The sequence below is a fragment of the Anomalospiza imberbis genome, chromosome 3, assembly GCF_031753505.1.
Source record: "Anomalospiza imberbis isolate Cuckoo-Finch-1a 21T00152 chromosome 3, ASM3175350v1, whole genome shotgun sequence".
Lineage (NCBI taxonomy): Eukaryota > Metazoa > Chordata > Aves > Passeriformes > Viduidae > Anomalospiza > Anomalospiza imberbis.
In genome coordinates, this window is record NC_089683.1 from 49545126 (window position 1) to 49566701 (window position 21576).

The window sequence follows — 21576 nt, forward strand, 5'->3', positions numbered from 1 at the left end:
ACATGCACAGGTAACTTCCAGTCAGATTTTGATACCTGACCTATGCTAGCAGGTACCTGATGTGCTTAGTGGAACTCTGTGAAAAAAGGACTTTCAACATTTGCAGAGGTGCTGTCCAGCTTGTCCCAGAGCAGACAGCACCTGTGGGTAGCCCTGGAGACCTTGTTCCATTGCTGCCTCCTCACATTCTTCCACCAAAGCTGCTTTGTTTTTTGCGGGTGCTCACCAGCACTTTTTTGACAGTATACTTAAGGGGTTTCGTTTTGGGTCCAGTCTGTGGTGGGGGAGTCATGTCTTCAATGACACCCAGTAGACTCCAGAACATCTGGAGGATTTAATCTAGAAGCACAGGGGCAAGGTGGTGTGATGGTTATCATACATGCACGAAGGCACCTCTTACTGGCACTGAAAAGGAAAATTCCAAGTTTTCTCGCATTTAAACATAATGGTGACAGCAGAACAACTGTTGAGTAGCAGAAATGCACTCAAGGACTGAGGCAGTGTGGTTAAGGTAAGATGCAGTGCCATGATGGTGGTTGAAGGGTTGCCAGAAATAAAATAGTTACACTGGATTTGTGTTATCCAAGCAAAATCTCTGGGATTCAGAGTTGGTCCTGCTCTAGAGAGGTTACTTGAGTTTGAGACACCAAGTAATTCTCTAGTAATTCACTTGAAAAATTCTGTCTGTGACTGTGTGTAAGCGTGTGATATCTTTTAGTTACCTAAAATCAACTTCCCATTATAAATAAATAAATTCTAGCGCATTCTATCTTGTAGAAGAATTTATGTTAAATTTGATGTCTGAAATTGTCCATAAGTATTGATTTGGTATGCATTACTGTGTTAATGGAACTTATTATTACTCAGCTAGATTAATTTATTAGATTTATCCCTACATTACAGCCTATAGATGTATTGAGACATGAGCCCACAGAATCAATATCAATTTCTTTCCTCATTTATGAATGTTCTTACTAACATCCAAAACACTGTTATACTCAAGAGTATTTAGCTGTCATTTATTGTGAAGCATTACACTCCAACAATTTTAAATATGTCTTTTTTCTTTGTCCTTTAATGATAATTTTTTTCCATTTATCTGGACACTTGTTTGAACAAAATGCCATGCATCAATCTTCAAAGGAGTCATGATCATACTCCAGTCATTGGGTCTAGCAATAACTTAGGTGCGCAAAATTAAGGCTCTGAGACCAGACCTAATCTTTGAGATGAGTTTTGGCTGCTGTTCTGTGTGGCAGGCCCAAAGTGGGAGAGGGAACAAAGGTACAAATGTAACTTCTCCTAAGTTGCCTGCCAAATGTGGTGTATTTGCATGTTTTCCTTTGAGCAGCGGCCATGCGTGCATTTATCTTTCAGAAACAGCAGTGTTTGGCTGAGGAGCAGTGGCAAAGTCCAGCTGAAATAGGTTACTGATGTGGAGCTCATTCACTTGCTTCCAGAGCTTGAGCTGTTGAAAGCTCATGGCGGGAAGTAAAAGAAGTGAGGTCCAGAAGAAATATGGGGTAAGAAAGCTGTTTGATCACTTCTGCCTCTGCTGCAATTCAAGACTGGTAGACAGCACTGATGGCAGGGAGAGACAAGTCTTCAGATAGTCCTAACACTGGCATTTCTATTCCCATCACAGCTCCAGTGGTGTTTGGGGATAATGTCCTTCCATCCTCTGGACCGACCAGAAATGTTCTGTAACTCTCAAGAAGAGAATTGCAGGGACTGTTTGGTCTCAGCCCAGCCTTTAAATGTAATTCTAAGCAGCTCACCAGACATTTATGTGGAGAAATCTCCAGCAGCTTCTTACGCACAGAGATAATGTTTCATCCAGTGGTCTGAAAGGTGCAACTCTGTAAAACTCACTCTTCTCTGGACAGTCCTTCTTTCTTGTTTTCCAGTAAAAGTTGCTGTACTCACTGAGCATGCTTCTTATCTGACCAATTTTTTGCTTGTATTTAACTCTTGCTGCTGTAGCTGCTGCTTGTGCACCACTGCAGTTACTGGGCATTAAAAGCTCAAGCCAGATAAACGAAATATAGCATGCACAAAAGGATCAGCCAGGTGAAAAAGGGAAACTGATGGGAAAAAATCACACCCAAAAATATCATATATAAGTACGGTGCAGAAGTAGGCATCAGAGTTAAAAAAGTGGTGAATTGCCCCATGAATACTGTCTGCCTGACCCAGCTATGGGGTTTGGAACCAAAGCCAGAGCAGGGTGATTTGTGTCATCCTGACTGTGCAAGACTAAAAGTTACAGGACAGCTGGTGGACAAAATGCAGCTTTACCAACGTGTGCAGTGCAGGACAGGGAGGGGTTGTTTGTTTTGTTTTCAGGAGAAGCTGTATTGCAGCTGCTGATGAGGGGAAATACTGTGTTTTAAAGGACTTGGAGAGAAGTTATATACAGTAGCTTCTGATTTACAGTCCAGAATTGCACACCAATTGATTTTTTTGGCCCTGGGTGAGTCTCTCAACCTTGCTGGGTCTGGTTCAGCACCTGTAAAATGGGGACAATTAAACTTAACTACCTGGAAGAGTTGTTGATTAGTTAATGCTTGTAAAATGCTACACAGTGCTATAAAACAGAGCATAGTACTCAGAAACATCTGGTTTGCAGTTACTATAGTGCTTCTCTGAAACCTTATGGGCAAACTTTGCCTAGAAACTAAATGATTAATATATGCAATACATGTAGGCATTGGGAGATGAGGGACACACAGCTTTTCAAAAGCATCTAACTTTCCTCAGGTACATTCTCTCAAAATACAAGAGGTTTCCCAAGAGCACCTGAAGTGGCCTGGGACTGAAAGCAGTGTCAGGTGAATTTGGGGCTGCAGAATGAGGCTTTGTCAGGTGGCAGAAGAGCTCCTTGCTCCACTCCTATCTTCTTGTTCTTATTCTTGACCCTGCCTAGCTTCTTCCCCCTTAGTTTTTCTGGTGGAACTCTTTGCACGGTACTATTGAAAAACAATGGTGGTTTGATTCCAATGGGAAAAAAATAGGATAGAAGTGGGGAAAAGTTCCTGCCATTTTTGGTTTGTGTTTCCACATGGATCTTATCTCCAGTGTACTTTATCATGTGGCTACACACAGATGGACTCTGAGGCTGGTACATAGTGGAGTCTGGGAAAATTGAAATTCTCCTGACACTGGAGATGATCTCAAGCCATGTTACCCAGACACAAAAGGTGTTGCCATCATAGAGCTTAGAAGGTTAGTGAGTCAACCCTTTTTCCTGCCTCCAAAGACAAGTTACACTGATTTCATTGGAAACGTGAACGGCAGCAGAGAGCAGTCATTTGGTGCAGAGCTGGTCCTGGCTGTAGCTCATCACGTTGTGTGTGAAACTCTGCTAACAAAAGGGACGGAATATGCTAGAGACAAGCTTGTAATAATTTCTGAGATTTGCATCTTGACTATTATTTGAGATACTTACAATATGAATATGTGCACTATATGAATAATGCACATACATACACATATTGATTTGGTTTAATAGGAGACTGTTAAAAAAAAACAGAAGCAGTGATGGAGGGAAGAAACCATTTCCAAATCCATCACTCCTTCATTGATACCTAGAAATTATTAAGAGAGGGTCACAAGTTACCTCATGTGAAGATTCAACTTCTCAGTCATTTTACAGAGCTAGGTAAGATGAACATGAGCTAAGGCTGAGGAATGAATTTGTTCTTAACAGAATATCATGAACTGCCAAAAGAAGGTTCCACTTCTGTCTCTTCCCTGCTCCTGCCCAAATTACTCCTTCTGCTTTTGCTAAGCAAGGTCTGGTTTCTGTCAGAGGCAGATCACTAAAATCACAGATCATTAAACCAGCTGAAAGAAGTTGCTGTTGTAGCTGGGTTTTTAGTTAACTTTTTATTAAACTAATGCCTGGACTGATGATGAAAGGAAGGAGGCTGTGAGCAGGAAGCAGAGAGGAGCAAGGGCAGAGGAAGTGGAGAAAACAGGGATGGGAGGTAAAAAGAAATTGGAAAGAAGGAAGGGAAAGTGTGTCTTTCTATGGTCTCAAACTTTTTGTTTGGCTCATCTGTATTGTAATACCATGCCTGAGCTAACTACTTATTGCCAAAGTCCTCAGCTTCCTCCTGACTTCTTGTTACAAACCTTAGTGTGATGTTCCTGATAAAATGAACACATGTGAGACCTGTTGACTCTTGACAGCTGGTAAACAATCAGCTGTAGCCAATTCCTCCCTCAGGCAGGGGGGAAGTAGTGTGAATATGCTCAGAGAGGAAAAAGAAGGTTGCCAGGTACCTGGTAGTGTGATTCTGAGTGGGGGTGGTGGAAAAATGTGTGCTGTCAGACCTGTAAGTACTTGCTGCTGGAGGTGATGGTGGAGGTGTGATGCAGCCCTAAATTGACAGTAGTCTTCTTTGTTGCAGGTTAAATTTATTTATTTTTAGGCAAGCCTGAATTCAGTAAGGATAGGCATTTGTGAAAAAGCTTAGTGTACGCATGCTCTGTGTTTCCCTGTTGATAGAAAATGGAAGGGCAGCCTTATCCATGAAAGAGTTTTTTTTCACAGTAAATAAAAGAGCAGACGCATGTTCAGCAGGTCTAAAATCATTATATCTAGTGTGCAGCAGTGCTTCTGTGGGCTTTGTGACTCACTTCTGTCTCCCTGCCAAGGTGTGCAATAACTTCTTTGTTGTGGCTGACTGAACTGGTTTGTCTCCCTTTCCTTGATGGCCTTGATGTATTATAGTATTCTCCTATAGTCCAGTGTGAATAGCTGTTTTTATTTTGTTGATGTGATCTTGGAAGCTTATTGCCATTCCCTGGCCTCTTTCTTCCTGGAGCCAGCAGCCATGCACAAGCTTTCCCAAAACTGTGCCTCTGATCTGCAATCATGTAACTTCAGTTACCAAAATAATTCTTTAAGAGCAAAATATCCACTAATTTGGCCACCTTGGGAATGGTCACGAGATTGTCATAGATAGTTTTCTGGAAGCATTTCTGTTAGTCCTGCTTCCCAAATCAATCCTGTATCCTCCTAGCTGTTGTATTTTCACTTCCAGTAGTGTTGTATAGAGGTGCTGCACAGTTCCGATGGATCAGTTCACAACTTCTCCTGCAGGAAGCAAAGTTTTTATATTTAGAGCACCAAAAGCACATGTAAGGAGGAAAAGGGAGTGATTGTCTTCAGACTGGGAAGGTAACTATTAGAAGGAGTACAGGCTCTGTTGATTTTTAAAGAAAACAAAATAACAACACCTCACCCTTCTCACCCTCAGGAAAAAAGGAATAAACAACAAAAAACCAAAAAAGCAAAACCACACAAAGAAATACCACCAAACCCAGCAACCTTGCTGCAGGGCATTATACAGCTATTTGTGTTTTGATACCAAAATGAGTGAAGAGGAAGGGAAGGGGGAAGAAGTTTTCAGGTAAATTCTGCCAGTGTTTGAATCCCATTTGTTGGTAGTAGAGAAATGCAAAACAATGAAAACCTTACGTTGCCTGTCTGTGTTCAAATATGCTTCTGTGGCATAGAAATAAATTATCATGGAGGGAAGGACCTGCTTCTTGCTGTTTTGGTGTCTCCTGATGACTGTGGCTCTGCTCTGATCTTAGGTAGGCAGAGATGGCCAATGAACTAGCTTGCAGGTGTGCTGTGGTATCACCACATTGGCTGTTTTTATAAACTCAATGATGGTGATGTCCTGAAAGAGGGAAAGAAGACAAAAGACTTATGGTGTGAGTAAAGAAAATACATCATTAATGCAGGGAAAAGTGGTATGTCAATTCTTATCTTATGATGAATTCCTAGCTGGACCCAAAGTTCATGATAATCGCCAGTTTTGTTTCCTTTGCCTGTCCGACTCTCTCCTTTCCTCCTCCTCCCCCAACATGACATGCAGCCTCCCTCCACAGCCACAGCAGCACCATGGTTTCGATATTTCCTGTAAAGGAGGGGGGAGTAAGGGGAGAGTCCCTCATGCCTGGTTAAGAGGGTCTATTATAGAGGATTAACTGTGCCCAAACAATGAAGCCCCTCGAGGAGCCCGTTACCCTTTTGAGATGCGTGTGTGGGTAAGAGGGCACACTGCTGTCCCTGTATCCCAGCCCAAGTGCGTGTGGTTCGATGCCCTGGTTGCTATGACAATTAATCGCGTCTTTTAAGGGCTGGTGCCGACTACAGATCCCTGTAAGTTGCCTGAAAGACTAGTTAAAGCTTCTCCTCAGGCACCTTTATTTGCTTTTACCCCCCAAAAAATGGGATGGAGAGGTTTTCTGCTTCCTATTTGTAAAAAAAATCCAGAGTAACTTGGTATATGCTTTTAGACTGGCTTTCACTTTCCTGAGCATGATGAGACATGAATTTTTTTCTGAAAAACAACTGTAAAATAGACAGGGATGTGGTGCCTTCTAGCTCTGTGCATGTAATCGTCATGTGACCAGCGGATTTGGCATGCCTGGGAAATGTAAGTAGTATAGTCTTCACGAGATGTGCATGGATTGTTTTGTGTGTGTTTGTTTTTATTGGAAAGTTTACACTAGGCTATTAATGTGTATGTCTTTGGCTTTTCTTTGTACTTTAAAAAAGAGCAACAGGGAATTACTGTGGCGTCTCAACCTACAGCAAGACCGTACTCTGTATTTGCCTTTTTGCCAAGGTAATGGGCGAGAAATAGATGTTTCCCATGTCATTAGTCCAGAAACCTGAACAGCAGTGAATGCAAATATTCTTAAAAGTTTTCCTGTAGGTTAAAGCCCTGTTCATTGGAAAGGCAATCCTAACTCAGTACATTATTAGAATGGTTGGAAAAATATGTCCAGAAGTTTGATAAGTTTTTTTTCTTCCTTGAAGGCACTAAAGTCTCTGTTACCTTTAATATTGCTTTTCAGGGAAGAAAAAAACCACCAAAACCAAACTCCATGAAGGGAAACAAGTTTAAAGGGATAAGTTATCAAATGCACAATATTCTCTCTCAACCTTAAACAAAAGGAGAGGTGCAATTCAGCACAGTCTTTCTTTTTAATGAATGTCACCTTGATACAAACATTCGTGTACACAACTTATGTCTGAGGAAACTTAAAATTGCTTTTAATGGAGACAGTGGGCAAGATGTTTGCGTTGTTTGGTATGTCACATCAGAGTCAAATGTGCTAAAATAGATTAGGTAACTTTGATTATCAGAATTATTATTAGCTGTGTGCACTCAGTGCATGCTCCATATCCTAGTTTTGGGTGACTAATTTTGTCCCACTGGTCACAGAGACATGAATGTGTCATCTGCCATCAAAGGTGTATAATACTGGCTTGCTTTTCATTTGTAATTTCAGTACTTGAGGAGTATCAAGTACTACTGTTGATAATTAAGCCATGGCTGAAGAAATAGTTGTGTTCCATCTTGTGTATGGCAAACATGTATGATCTTTCAGAACTAGTCAAGCTGGAGCAGCTACAGGAGAAGCAATCAAAATGGACCCAACCCCCAGTCTATGGCTCTGCAGACATTATTTCTTTCCCTTATCAAAGAGTTTTAAACTGGAAGTGTGCAGGATTGCTGCTCAAGGCCTGCAGGCTAAGGTCCTGTTTATTCAGTTTGTATCCTCCAGGATCAGCTTTCCTGTGTAGAAGAAAAATAACCAGTTAAATAGCAGTACACTCCCTTCCTTCCTTTTCATGGTGCCCCTTTCTCAAGTCTACTTTATTCCTGGTCAGCGGGGGACTGTGAAAGGCCCCAAGACAGGTGGTGTTTTTGAGGTAGTACCTGTTCAACTTACTAATAGCCCTGGAGGTGCTATTCAGAGAAGAAAATAACATAATCTGGCCTTGCCTTGCCATTGACAGTCAGAGCCCATCTTGGCATCCAGAACTGGCTTGCAGGGGATGTGAGACAGAAGAGGTTTCAGTTCCTGTCATACGTCTAGTGGCTCTGCATCATGATGATTGTGATCCAATGACCTGAACTTGTGTATGCCCGCATCCCTACTGCTGCTAGTACTATTAAACTGTTAGCCTCTTGCTCCATTTTCCCCATGAAACTCTGTTCAAGACAGTATATTTTAATTTTTTTTTTCCAATACAATGTTTCTTTGAGTTTTTCCCCTTTAAAGCAACATACGGTGGGGTACAATGGGGTTCTTGCTTCAGCAGCCCTATGTATGTGAGCAGTGCTTGCCTTGAACACATCACTGTGATTACAAAGGCCCTGGTGTTGTGCAGTGAATCCTGTTCAGCAATCACTGTGTATCCTTACAGGAGTCCTGAAACTTCTTTTCCTCTCCTGCGTCCACTGCAGTGCCAGGACTCCCCTTTGTAGAAATGGTGGGCCAGGTTCTCGAGGCTTTTCTTGGGTGACGTTCCACCAGGTCCCAGTGGGACTGTACTGGGAGGCTGATAGAGGTGGGGAGGAGATAACCTGCTGCCGTGGCAGAAAGCTGAGAGTGCTGTCCAGCTGCAGGACCTTGAAGCCCAGCAGAATGACAGCAGCTTCTTTACCTCTGCTGGCAGTGCAAGAAGAAACTTCCTCTTGTTTGATACTCCCTGAGTTCTCACTACTAAAACCCCTGGGTTCTCGACACTTTAGGGCCACCAGAGGTCTGACAGGAGCCGCCGTGGTGCATGGCAGGAGCTGCTGCTGCCACTTGTGTCATTGCTGCCAGCCACGGCCCTTCTCTGCTCCTGCAGGGTGGCTTTAGCACAGAGCCCTGCAGCATTGTGTCAGCTCCGTCTGCCCTGGGAAACACTTTTATTTTATCTTTGTCCTTTTAATTCTTTGACTTTTATGAAACATTATTTAGTTGTCCCTTTTCCCCTGCTCCCTGTGTGGCTGCTGTTCCCTTCACCCTCAGCTTCCCCTTCTTTCTTCTCCCCAGCCTGGCTGCCTCTTTTTCTTGCCCTTATCACAGAGGAGGATATTCTTAGGCAAGGGTCAGATGCTCAGGTCTCTAGGGGAAAGTACTTCAGGGTTCTGAGACAGAAATAGCACAGTGGCTTTTGGTGCCTGCTGGGAGGAGTCACTAGCCTGTGTCCTCTCCCCAACTTCTTTGGGCTGTCATGGAGTTGTTTGGTCCCACTTAAATGTGTAGGCTTGAAGGGGCTCTGAAAAGCAGAAGTGAGCTGGGTCTGTTTTCCCATGGCTTTAATCTGTTTAGAATGTCTTATAAAAGCAATGTGTCTAATTAAAAATAAAAGCAAATTTACATTAAGATTTGATTTTTTGTGATTGAAATTGTTTGATGTGGCAACCATTGGATTGCAAATGGTGTCTTTGTGGCAGCAGCCTCACTTGTCATCACGTGCAGGGCTTTGCATTCCTGTCCTGGCTTCGTCTGCTCAGCATTATGGATCTTCCAGCTGCAGAGAAAATCAGGTGAGGCACAGCATCTCCTCTTGTGGAAGAGCAGTTTTAACATAACAAGGGTATACATATAATCAGCTATATGTAGCTTGAAAGATTAGTGCTAATGGGATAATTATAACACGGTAGTATGAACAAAGAAAAAAAGCTTTAGTTTTAACCCATGTTCTGACATGCAGTCCCTGCCTTTTGAGCAAGGCATTTTCCAGGTTTGCTTCTGGTTTTCCCCCTTGGGTGCAAGCACTAGCCTTTAATCAGAAGACTTGTAGTATTTAATAAAACAACAGGAAATATATTTATAGATGCTTCTAATTTGTATTGTAAATACTGGCTGGCAAGGAGAGCAAGAGGCTAGAAAGGCCATGGCACAGATATGGAAGAGTCTCTTCTATCTCTCACTGCAAGCTCAGAAAAACATGAAAGGGCAATGTAATTGGGATGCTGTTGAATTATGTATAATACTGGCATCAAGTTCTCTATCAGTTTAATTTTGGTAATGCTTTCTTTCTTGCCAACAGAATAGTCTCTGTAAATAAGCTGCCTCCTTGTTTGCTTGCATGGCCTGATTATATACAATTATCTCTTGACTGCTATGACTTTTTAAATTAGTAGTGGGCTCAGCTGGGTAGGTATTCTAGGATTTCATCTGAAATATTCATTGCTTTAACTGACCACATAAGTGCACATGGTTCAACCCCAAAACCAGGAAAAGCCATTCTGCTGACAGCTTCACTGCCTTCCTTCAGTTTTCTTACCACTGGAATTGCTTGCCACAATAAGAATGACCTCCACGGTTTTAAATAGAAGGTACCCTCTCAACAGGAGTAAAATTGAGCGTATTCTATAAACATAGTACTTCTAGAGCTTTTACATTTTAAAGTTGACCTGGTAACAGTAAAACAAACCTGGACAGAAGGTTTTTGTCCAGCCTCAGATCCAGATGTTTCTGCAAGAGCATTTTTTTCAGCTACTTTGCAGCATATCCACATCCTCCTTAACTTGTGAACACCTCTGTTCCATGCCTCAGCTCCACATCTCTGAGGCACTGTTATCTTTACTGCTTCAGAGATGGAACACAGTTTTCTCCCTTGTCAGAGCGAAATAACCATCTACAAGTGCACTGGTCTGGCTGTGATATGAAGACTAATATGTGTATTCATAAGCCCAGATAAACTAGATTGGGATTCAGATTTCAGGTTACAGAAAATTTCTGCAGACTGTTGTTTGAACAAGGAGACAAGAGTTGGCAAATTCATGTTAACTGCAGTTAATGAACCTGAAATTTTTGTTTAAAATATTTGAAAAAGGTTGTCTTCAGCATATAGAAAATAAAGATCTTTGTGGAGCATGTTAGAAAAAACATGTATTTTGTAGTGAAACTTCCAGTGTTTGTCCCTACAGAGCTTGGAAAAATCAACACTTCCATCTTATGTGGTGTCTGAAGAAGGTAAAAATCAGAATACAATTCCCAAGTGTCTTGGTTTCTATGTGGGGTGGTGTGGCATACTCATGAAAACTAGCTTCACCACAAAATTTTCCTGTTCACCATGTGCTATAGTAATAAGCTTAACACAAGATTTATTAACTTCCTAAATAAAATATTACTTCTCTGTATTTTGAATTGAATTTTGGTGGCTGATCTAGAATAAAAATTAGCCCCAAAATGCATTGAAAGAGATTTGTACCCTCCAGTATGTCAAAGATTGATTTAGCCCCCCAAAGCTGCTTAGTTTTTAATTAACTTTTTTCCTTCCTCCCTTCACCAGAAGTTTTTGTGATATCATCTTTTTCTGTGAAGCCCTAGCTCTGTGTGCTCTTAGAAAAAAAGGTTATATTTATTTTCTGGTAGGGACACTGACAGATGCGAAAGAACATGTACTAACCAACCTTATGTGCTACTTATTTTTATTTTTAAGGGACAAAATCTGAAAGTCTTACTTCTTTCTGCGCTGTAGCAGAAGGCTTTTGGGGCATCTCAAAAAAGACATAATTAGAACTAGTAGGATAGATACAAAAACTAGGTAGTAGAAAGCAGGATTCGATGGAGGTGTCTATTTGTATGTGGACTAATCTTTCAGAAGAAGAGGTATCATCCAAACTAAATCATAGAAAGCCCTCCCAAACCCATTTGGAGGAAATAATTCTCTGCTGATGGGAGGAAGAGAGGGGTACAGATGACGTAAAACATCCTTTGTAGCTCTGATTATCGATAGCTCTTTGTCAGAACGGACATTTTAGAGTTATTAAAGAGAGGGATGAAGGATGTGTATAAGAAGCACCAGGTCTAAACGTGACTGTGGCGTGCTGTTTTCTGTTTCCCTTGGCACAGGACTATAGTTTGTCACAGGCATCCTCCCTGTGCACGGGCAGGTACAAGACCCTGAGCTGCGGGCTCTGGTTGTCCCCCTTCCCCGGGAGCAGGGATGGGGACCGGGATGTCATCCCAGCCCGGGCTGGCCCCTCCTGCAGGGCTTTGCCGTGTCGGGGAGCAGAGCGGGGCTGCCCTGCAGGGCTGCTGCCGCCGGGGAGAGCAGAGCGCACACGGGCGCGGGCAGGGCTGCAGCTGCCCTCCTTTGATGCGCTGCTGGGCTGCTTCGAGCGACGCGGTCCCCCGCTCCCGTCCTTTGTGGCACCTAAAGTGCGATGAAAGCCTCAATGAGCGCCCCTCCGCTAGGCAACGCGGGGAACGGCGCCAGGAATCCGCTGGGTTCATTGATAAATCCCCCGCCTGAAAGAGCGCGGATGCCTTTGTGCGAGTGCAGCCAGGGCTCTGCAGCCAAGGCTGCCCGCCGCCAGACTCCGCTGCCCCGGCCCTCTGCCGCTTAATCTGAGCCGCTGGGAAGTTGCCTCCTCGGACTCGCTTTGGGGTTTTAAATCTCTTGTGTAAAAGTAATGTATCCTCACAAAACACTGCATGAACTCAGGGGCCCTTGAGGACTTTTCCATAGGGCCGGGAGGCAGAAACCTAGCAGAGACCTGCGGCATGAAGAAGTGAAACAGCATTTTGTGGCTGCTTTGAAAGATTAAAAAAGATCCCACAACCTACCAGACAAAAAGTAGTGTGTTGTTTGGGGTTTTTTACCCCCAAACACAAATGCGAACCAATGGAAATGTCCTAGTAGCCAAACAATAAATGAACTGAGTGTGAGGTACGTGTTTCTTTGCCTGCCAGCCTGAGAGCAAATATTGCATCTAGAACAAATGGGTGAAATTTGACTGAATTAGCAGAGAAGCACCGTCTTGAGGTCTCACTTTCCCCACTCTAATTATTATTTCTTATGGAAGCCCCAGTTGTGCTCCAAGGCTGTGAATGACCGTGGAATTTTTCTTCCAAAGCAGGTAATCCAACTGCTTGGCTATGAATGGAGAATTGCATGTCTTCCAAATTACCACACCAACTCTCAACACATGATGACTTTCTGGGATTCACAAGTGGAACTGTGAAATTAGTTTGAGATTTAAATGGAATCTTAAATTTTATTCCTTTGAGCCTTCTCTGGCTGCTTCTTCTTCATGTGCTACACAGAAAAATAGCACAGAGCTTGCACCTTTTTTTTTTCTTCCCTTTCTGTTCTTTCTTTTTTTCCCCCCACTGTTGTAGGGCCTGAATCTATGATGCCTTGACCTTCAGCCTTGTGGTGCTGATGGATAGAGGAGGCTTGGGAAGGTTTCCTTGTAGACATATTTTTGTTGTTGTAGATATAGAACAGCTGCGTAGAGTATACATCTTCACGCTGGAAGAGAGGAGGAACACTTTAGTTCCCCAAAGGTTAGCCAAAGCAAAAAAAGGTGGAGAAGAAATAAGTGTAAAGGAAAGTCAGTTTTTTTTTTATTATCTCAAGTTACTAGCTGTAGTGCAGCCATCAGTTTTACCATCCTTTCTTCTTGGTGCAAATGTTGTGTTTTTCACCTAAGAAGCTCAGCTACCTGAAGGAGACTTGTTACAATCAGGAACATGAGTTATTCATGCAAGCTGGAAAGTACTGACAACTGAATAATTTTCATTTACCAATTGCCAGTGTGAATTTTTTTGTTTTGTTTTAAATTTATGTACTCTAAACTCCAAGTTTAGGTGCATTTTTAATAAAGTCTTCCCATCTTCTTTGTGGAAGAGCGAGAAGTGACCTGCGAAGTCTTTTTTTTATGGCTTATGTTAGAGGGGATGCATTCCACTCCCAAATTAATAGGTTGCTCTTGTCTTTTGAGGGGAGTCAAAAATCGTTGACAAATTCTACTTGATGAGACTCAGTCTACTTCCCCCCCCCAACACATAGACAAGATAAATGTGTGTTATGCAGGAGAGCCCTAAAGTTAAATGAAAGTGCTCCCACACACACACACATACACCACCCCCTTCCCCCACCTGGGAACAACTGAGTGGTGCCTAGAAAAATGTTTTGTTGTAATAGCTAGAATATGGTTCCTTCTGTGCTATTTGAATTGGAGAAAAGCACCTTGTTGGCTTTAGCAGGAGTATGAAAGGGTGAAATGATGATGGCAAGGGCATAGGAAACAAAAAAGAAGATTGGTGTTTTTATAAAACCTTTTAATTGATTTTAATGTGTTGCTTTTAATGGCAGCATTTAAAAGCCTTTTAGTAAATAATCTCAGTACAGGCATTTATTTGGAGAAGAGACATTTCAATGAGAGATTTTTAAACGACAGTGCTTCATGCCATAGGTAAATCAACTAAATGGTGTTTTAAATACCCATCGATTTCCTTCTTTCAGCCCCTGTATTTCTGCTATATTTCATGCTGTCTTGCTGTGTGATAATATTGGGCTGTTGTACAGCTAATACAATCTTACTGCTCTGAACAGCAAAAAAACCCATGTTTTGCCTCATACTTGGAGACAGACGAGGATCTTTCCTGTGCTGGTGAGTGAGTTATTGGGGAAAGCTGGCAGACCTAATCCTTGTTGCTAATAGGTAATATGTTCCTTCAGATTTAATTTTTATCAATTTTAGGTAAGTTTAGGTGAATGTCTGTGTTATGGAGAAGCAGCAGTGAGTATTAGACTTATGTCACTTAATTCTTGTAGTTTTAATGCGGGTCTCCCATCAATAGAGCCCTTTTTAGATCTTTCAGTGAGACCTTAATACTGAGTTGGTGTGGAGGCTGTGACACCATCCACTTTTTGTTGGTGAAAACTTGTTCTAATTTGGCCAAGATTCACATCTCTAGATAACCACAAATCACAATGAGATGTGCTACAATACAGCTTGTGTCTGACACTGTGCCAGATTTAAATGTCCATCTAGTAACACACAGATCTATCTTCTACTTGGAAGTGTGGTACCATAAATAACATCATGAGAGTACAAAAAGGAAAATACATTCAGATTTCCCATAGGTAAATAAAAGGGGGGGATTTTTAACAACACATATGATAAAATTTTCCATAATGTGAAAGTACCATCCTCTGGCCTGCTAATGTAAAGTCTGGTATCCTGCAAATAAGCAGCAAAGTGGCATAAAGAAGATGGGTACTGTACAAAATGGCTAGATAAAATTAATTCAGCTACTAGAAAAATAAGGCACATATCTTTACCTCAATGACTTTGCAGTAATTACCCTCAGCTACTGCCTGCTAAATCTTGGTTAGATCTTAATTGACATACTCAATTATAAAACCATAAATTTGGGAGAGGAAAGATCTCCCTTGTCTTTAGCTGCAATAATGTAGCCAATTCTAATAGCAGTTTGTTATCTCGACAAATACGTTTAGCAAAAGATTTTTCTAATAGTTTAATGTCCCTACAAGAAAAAAAGAATATTCACAATCTCTGAAGAATATAAAACATCCAATCGATAAGTTAATCAAATTAATCCCGTCAGTCGTAGAGAGAGGTTGGGTTTTCTGCTCTCTGGCACTGTAGTAGCTGCAAATGCTGATAGCTTAAAAAAAAACAGTGCAAAAACTGAGCTGTGGGTTGATAATGATGCTCCTTTTAGATCTTGAGAAATTTTGTGTTCTCTGGACTCTTTATTATGTCCCATTACAAGTTTTCCAGGTTTACAAATTGGCTTTTCTTTAATCATTGTCTTAAAATAAAACCAAACGCCAACCAGCCACAGAAATGACAATGGTAAAAAAAACCAAACATGAAATTCAATGAGGAAGTTTAAAGCCTCATTTAAAAATTTCCGCAGTGGTCCTGTAAAATGTAGTTGTTACCCTCCAGAATATTTGGAGCAGCAGTTTCTATCTTTAACAAGATTGAGTACTATTTCGTCTCCAGAGGGGTATGCTGCTACCAACAGCTTTGAAACCTTTCAAAGGAACTTCTCTAATGTGGGGTGCTTGTTGCATGTTTTGAGAAAAGAGGGATAACAGATCAGGCTATTTTCTACATTTTCGAAATGTTCGAACTAAAAAGTTGTGATTTCCCCCTCCACACTCCTCCCCCAAGGAGGGGAACTGTAACTCAACCCACTTGTTGGCTCTTCTCCACTGAATACAGATCATGTGGTGTAAATCTTACTGAAAGGGAAGTTGTCATTTATTATAAACACATTTCTCTGAAGGGAGTAACTGGTGAACTGTAGACACCTGGATGTACTGAGTGTGTGACTAAACATGTCTCTGTGTGCCTGCATACAAATTTTGGGTACTGTAAAGATCACACAGCAAGCCTAAATAATCCACTGTATCATTTTGGGGATCAGCATTCCCCAGAGAAGATTTTACAAGATGAAACTGGCTGCTGCTTCCATCTGCCTTCTATGTGCATGTGTTTTAGAGTGCCTTCTCCAGGCTGATCTCTCCAAGTGGCAGCCAGATGTGGCTTTGAACTACTCAACTACTCCCCTGCTCTTTCTTTCCTTTGGTTTCAACTCTTGTGAATAAACACATGGTTCAAAGTTTGGGAATCCCATGCTGCCAGGCTTCAGTGCTGGTGTATGAGGTCCAATTCCTGCCAACAAAACACCACCTCCAGTGTTGTTCAGGAGAGCTGTCAGTGCTGGTACCTGCAGTGGCAGTCAGGGGTTGATGCTGGCATGTGAGCAGGCCTGCACTGGTACTGATAGAGGAAACCAGTGGTGGGCACCTGTGAAAGTGCTGTGGGCAGCATCCCTAGCAAAAGCAGTAAAATAACAGTGGCCTGAGCCTCTGATATTAGACACAGATGGGCTATAGGCTATATTAGATTCTGAATTTGATTTGTGCTTTCAATTTAAAATAATGTTGCTACAGCTGCTTTTTTCTTCTTCTTCTTTTTTTTTTTTTTTTTTTTTGTCCCTTTTTAAATCTCTAAGGGCTGCACAGAAGAACAGAGATTCTTTTTACTGAAGTTGGCATCACCCTTTTTCCCCTGCTTTTCTACGTGATTTTATACAACAACCACAGCTGACTTTCACGTGAACTGGACAGAAGCAGGAAGAAATTCTGTCTCTGGCATTATTAGCTGACTTCTTGGCATGGGAAAATAAGAGAGTGTGCAGACCGCTAACACAGGGAGTATTTCTTGAGATGAGTTTGAACAGGGGAAGCATCTGATGAAGTGGAAAAATGAGCTTTTCTGTTCCAAAGGTTCCATACTTTCTAGGGCAAGGCAGGAAGTGTTCTTTTCCAGAGAGAAAGGAAATAGGAGGGAGGCTGGTGAAGTGGTTGGTATGCTGATAGAGGAATAAAAAACAAATAATACTTCCAAGAAATATTATAGACCCCAAAGTATATCTTTGTGGATTTTTTATAGAAGTGATTTACTCACTTTGATGCTATTAAAATGCAATAGATGACCACATCAAAACCTGTGATCTGAAAGAACAATTTTCTTCCCCTTCTTGTTTCTTCTTGTGTTTAATTTTATGTTCAGTTATGTGTTTTGCACCAGAGAAGATAGAATATGAGCTTTGTAAGCAAGGGCAATTTATGCAGGAAGTTGTCAGTAATTGTCATAATTGCAGTAGTTGTCAGTAATAAATACAGTATTCCTAGAAACCTTTATCAACTGGATGCTTCTTTGCCTATCCAGTATCATTCCATTATTTGTTTGTCCAGTGAATTCTCCAAAGACATATTTTGCTGTGGCTAAAGTTATGCTGAATGCTTTTATTTGGCATTAAAGCTGCTAGGCATTGAGGTTGCTTGGTCTGTAGCTAATGCAGGTCTTCAGGCTGCTATAAATCTTGGGGCATCAGGAAAGTCAGCCTGTACCAATGGGAAACAGTGATATATTCTCATTGATCCCTTTTCTGAATAGTTAGCCATTTCATAAAAAATGTCTACAGACACAGCAGCATTGGCTCCCTGGGTTAGTAGCTAATTATAAAATGCCCTGCAGTTCTCTTTTAAAGCAAAATGAATTTAAAGTATTTATGTCTTATTTTTTGTGCAATGTAAGAGTTTAAAGTGCTCACACTTTCAGAAGAGACTTGAGAGACCTGCAGAGACTTGCAGAGGCAGCAGGACCTGTGCTGTGGGGCAGGCAGCTGTGAAGGGGCGCAGGTCCCATCACCTGGATAGTAGCCCAGGGCAGGGCCTGAGTCAGTATCTTGTGTTCCTTTGTGCATTTCAGATTTTATTATTATTTGAAGCAGCAGCCTTTTCCTTGGCTTTAGTGGGGTTGGGATCAGGTAAAGTGTGATTTTCTTTCAGTGGTGACTGAAGCATAGGAAGAAGTGATTCTGTGCCCAGCGTCTAGCCAGGACATGTTGCAGGTGCTGGATGTCCCTTTGTCAGGATGCTGATAAATAAGAGTGGGTCAGTCACTTAGGCTCTTGCTTTGTCAGAGAAAACCCCGCCTGCTGAGAGAGAAGATTTTCTAGTGGTTGGTGAGGAGAACATTCCCTGGGGTTTTTCCCTGCTCAGCAGAAAGGTGAATGTTATATGGAGCATCATGTTCCCTCTCTGATTTTCTTTCAAATGTTGTACTTTTTGGTTGCCTTGTGAACTCCTGGTCCTGACCTGCTTTCTATGTGTGGGTTTTTTTTTCCCTGTCTTTGTGCCTGGCTTTCTACCTCTCCCTAGGTTCTCTGGTCCTTTCTGTCATGCTTTTTATCACCTTGTTATCTTCATGCTTCTCTCCTTTCAATTAATGAGTTTCTCATATCTTGTTTTTCTCATACTTCTACACGTCTATTTACCAAAACCCAGGCTGTTTTAAGAATAATAATAATAATTTCTAAATAAACCCAATGAACAATCAGTCTCTCTTGCAGATTTCCCACGACCTCAGTGCATTTAAAATGCACACAGAGGTATTCTATGCTACACTTTCTGTTTTTGAAGGATGTAGCTTCTAACTCTGCAGGTGAGAACAATAAATACTTTTTTCATTTATCCTGGTGATAAATATAATTTCTGTCCATTTGGGAGCATTTGGAGGCCACCCGCAGTAGCTGCAGCTGTCTCCCAGCTTGTGTTCCTTTGCTGTGTTTAAGACTGATTATATTTTTAATCATTGATATGAAGTAGGGTTACTCAAGATTTTATTGTTTGTGATTTATGGATTTGATGGAAAGGTTTCTGAAGGAGGGTGTCTCCATACATTTGTAGAACTTCACTAAAATTCCCTCCACAGTGCTCAGACACACAACGTCAACATAATTTTCTCTGTAACTGTAGGAAGGAAAATGAAAACAAGTTAATATTGCTGAATGCAGCTTAAGGGTAACAGGATGCATCTCAATGTACTTACTGATGCTGGCTTTTGGCCAGGACTCCGAGCCAATAGACTACTGAATCCCAACATTTTATGGTTTCTTTAATGATCATAAGTAATCGGGAGATTTTGTATTTGCATTTTATCTCAGAGGCAAGTGTTAGAAATAGGTGTAACAAACTGTCACATAATCCAGCTTAGAAGAATGCAGCCTTTCCAGCTGCGTGGATGCCTCGCTGGCTGGAGGGTTTTTCTGCACATTAAAAAAACCCAAAACAAAACCAAAACACCACCTGTCAATAGCATATGAAAAGACTTCAGTGTATTTATTCTCCTAACTGTCTTAAACTCTATTTTAGGGACTATGTGGTAGAAATAATTGGATTTTTTTCCTCCTAAATACACACTGAAGTGTTGCATGAACCACAGTGCAAAGCTGTTTTTACATTGATACAAGCTGCTTGTGAACCTCTGCTGTTATTTTTAACCTGAAGGTGAAAATGGTATATTAAGTGTGTGTTCCCACAGTGTTTCCTTTGGCTTGACTTCCTTTTACTACCAAGATGTTTCATTGATGCATGTTTCAAATGTGCATCAACTTTCTGTCAAAGACTGCCGTGAGAAGGAGGAACAATAGATTTTGCAGGGTTACAGGTTTATACATCTTCCATCTTGCAGTTATGGGAATTTATTGTATATCCTATATTTTATTTTTTCTTCCTGTCTTTTTTAGGCTTATTTGGATGAAAAAAATGCCGGAGAAGTGCAGTGTATGTATATATAACATAATAGAGACAAAAGCTAGTATTCGATGGAGAACCAATTTAACTTATTTTGTCTGCAGTGGAGTCACCTTTGTACCTTTGCATTGCCCTGGCTTTGCAAACAGTAAGAACAGCCCTTAGGTCAAGCCTCAAATCTTCAAATAAACTTTTTTAAGTGATCAATTTTTTAATGTAGTAGAAGTACAATTTTTATTCTTCAGAAAGCAGCTAGTTTTCAATCTAAATACTTGGATTGTCTTTTCTTTCATAAGATCTTGCTGACTCAGAATGCTGATGTATTTGTAATTTTATTTACATCTGCAGGATAAAATTTTTCCATAACATGCAACTACAAATTAACTTATCTGTGACATACATTTGCTTTGTTATATGGTTATCTCTGCAAATTTTAGGCCTGGCTATGACTAAACTTAATTGATGCAGGAAAAGCCTTGGTTTTGTGGGAATTTGGGTATTTCCCAGCTTCTTTATGTAAACTGAGAAATGGCCTTACTAACTTCTTCAAGAATAAGTACTACAACAGCATATATGAATTTTGGTTTTGTCTGCATTTCATTTTACTTCTTGTTTTTAATGAACTGTAGTGCTAATGGCTAATTTTGCAAATACTGAAAACAAAAAAGATGAGGAGATTGATTTGCTTTTCTATATCAATGCAAAATCCTGGTCTGATTTTGATGAGTGCATAGCACCCCCCTTCATAGTAAGGAATTATCCATTTACTTTTAGAAATTCAGGTAAATCTCCTTTATGATGCCACCAGGTGTGCCTAAGAATCCCTGAGGTTAAGGATGTCCTTTAGGTCCCCATCACATTCTTCCTGTGGATGCCCATAATATTTGAACTTTGCTCCACTCCTTCAACTCAAGCTCTGTTTGCTCTGACTAGCACAGAGTGTGAAAAGGAAGAAAAGGGGAAGATAAAGGTGTTTTTTTAGCAGGCAGAGCTTCCATGAGCCTGAAGGTACTTTGGAATGACTCTGAAGGTGTGTTGGTTGGGGCTGCTGTCTCTGCCTGTGGTGGGGGCCCGACACATGTCCCCTTGGCATGATGCTCAATTCTGCCCCAAGGTGATGTCTTACCCGGCAGCCCCCCTTCGCATGTAGAGAGGATGTGATGTAGAGGACTGGAAGAAGCTGGTTTTTTGGAGGATGAGGGCAAGTCTGAGACAGACTATGGTGCTCAAGGGTGATAATTTGTCAGGGAGATTTGTGTGAAAATGAGAAATAAGAAAATACGGGTGGGCATGGGAAAGGAGAGTGATCAATAGGAACAGTAGGTGAATAGGAACAATAGGTAAATAGGAACAATAGGTGAACAATAGGAAGGAGAAGGTGGAGACTGGGCACAGGGCAAAGGTTAGAGTGTAGGTGGAGTTATGTTTTCCAGATGTGGGCAGTAAGCATACATTGGCATGGCAGTACTGTTGTCCACGTCTGGAAGAGGACGTGATTTTTCTGGATCTCATTGCTGCTGAGCTTCTATCTAACTTGAAATCTCATGGCAGAGAGCATCTTGTCTTTGTAGAGGTGATCCATCAAGAGAATGACAACAATTTCGATAATTTCATTAGCCCAGATAGCAGATGAGTAAATTCCCACTGTGCCAGTGAACCTCAGCAGCATAGCAGGATGGTCAGTGAGGACATTTTGGGCTTGCAATTTGTTACTGGAAATCTAAATGATTAATTTCAAACACTCACATGAAGAGGGAACTTCACATGTTAGGGTTATATATGACAGATATCTCAGTTGCCAGAATGAGTGATCTGTAAATGCTGAATTTACTTCCCCTTTCTAGAGGAGAGCTTCTGATAATACAGACATGTGCTGCAAATTC

At 41.3% G+C, this 21576-nt stretch overlaps 1 protein-coding gene and 2 long non-coding RNA genes across 4 annotated transcripts in view; 1 reads left to right on the forward strand and 2 right to left on the reverse strand.

Moving 5' to 3' along the window:
* Nucleotides 1–21576, forward strand: part of SLC35F1 (solute carrier family 35 member F1) — a 224625-nt gene that overhangs the window by 10786 nt on the left and 192263 nt on the right. The window lies entirely within an intron of this gene.
* Nucleotides 2125–4687, reverse strand: LOC137470721 (uncharacterized). The gene is made up of 2 exons (XR_010997219.1): nucleotides 3620–4687; nucleotides 2125–2509 (listed from the first exon to the last, which is right to left on the reverse strand). It is a non-coding gene; the product is annotated as an uncharacterized lncRNA (long non-coding RNA).
* Nucleotides 4732–6175, reverse strand: LOC137470723 (uncharacterized). Its single transcript, XR_010997220.1, has 3 exons — nucleotides 6046–6175; nucleotides 5475–5696; nucleotides 4732–5098 (listed from the first exon to the last, which is right to left on the reverse strand). It is a non-coding gene; the product is annotated as an uncharacterized lncRNA (long non-coding RNA).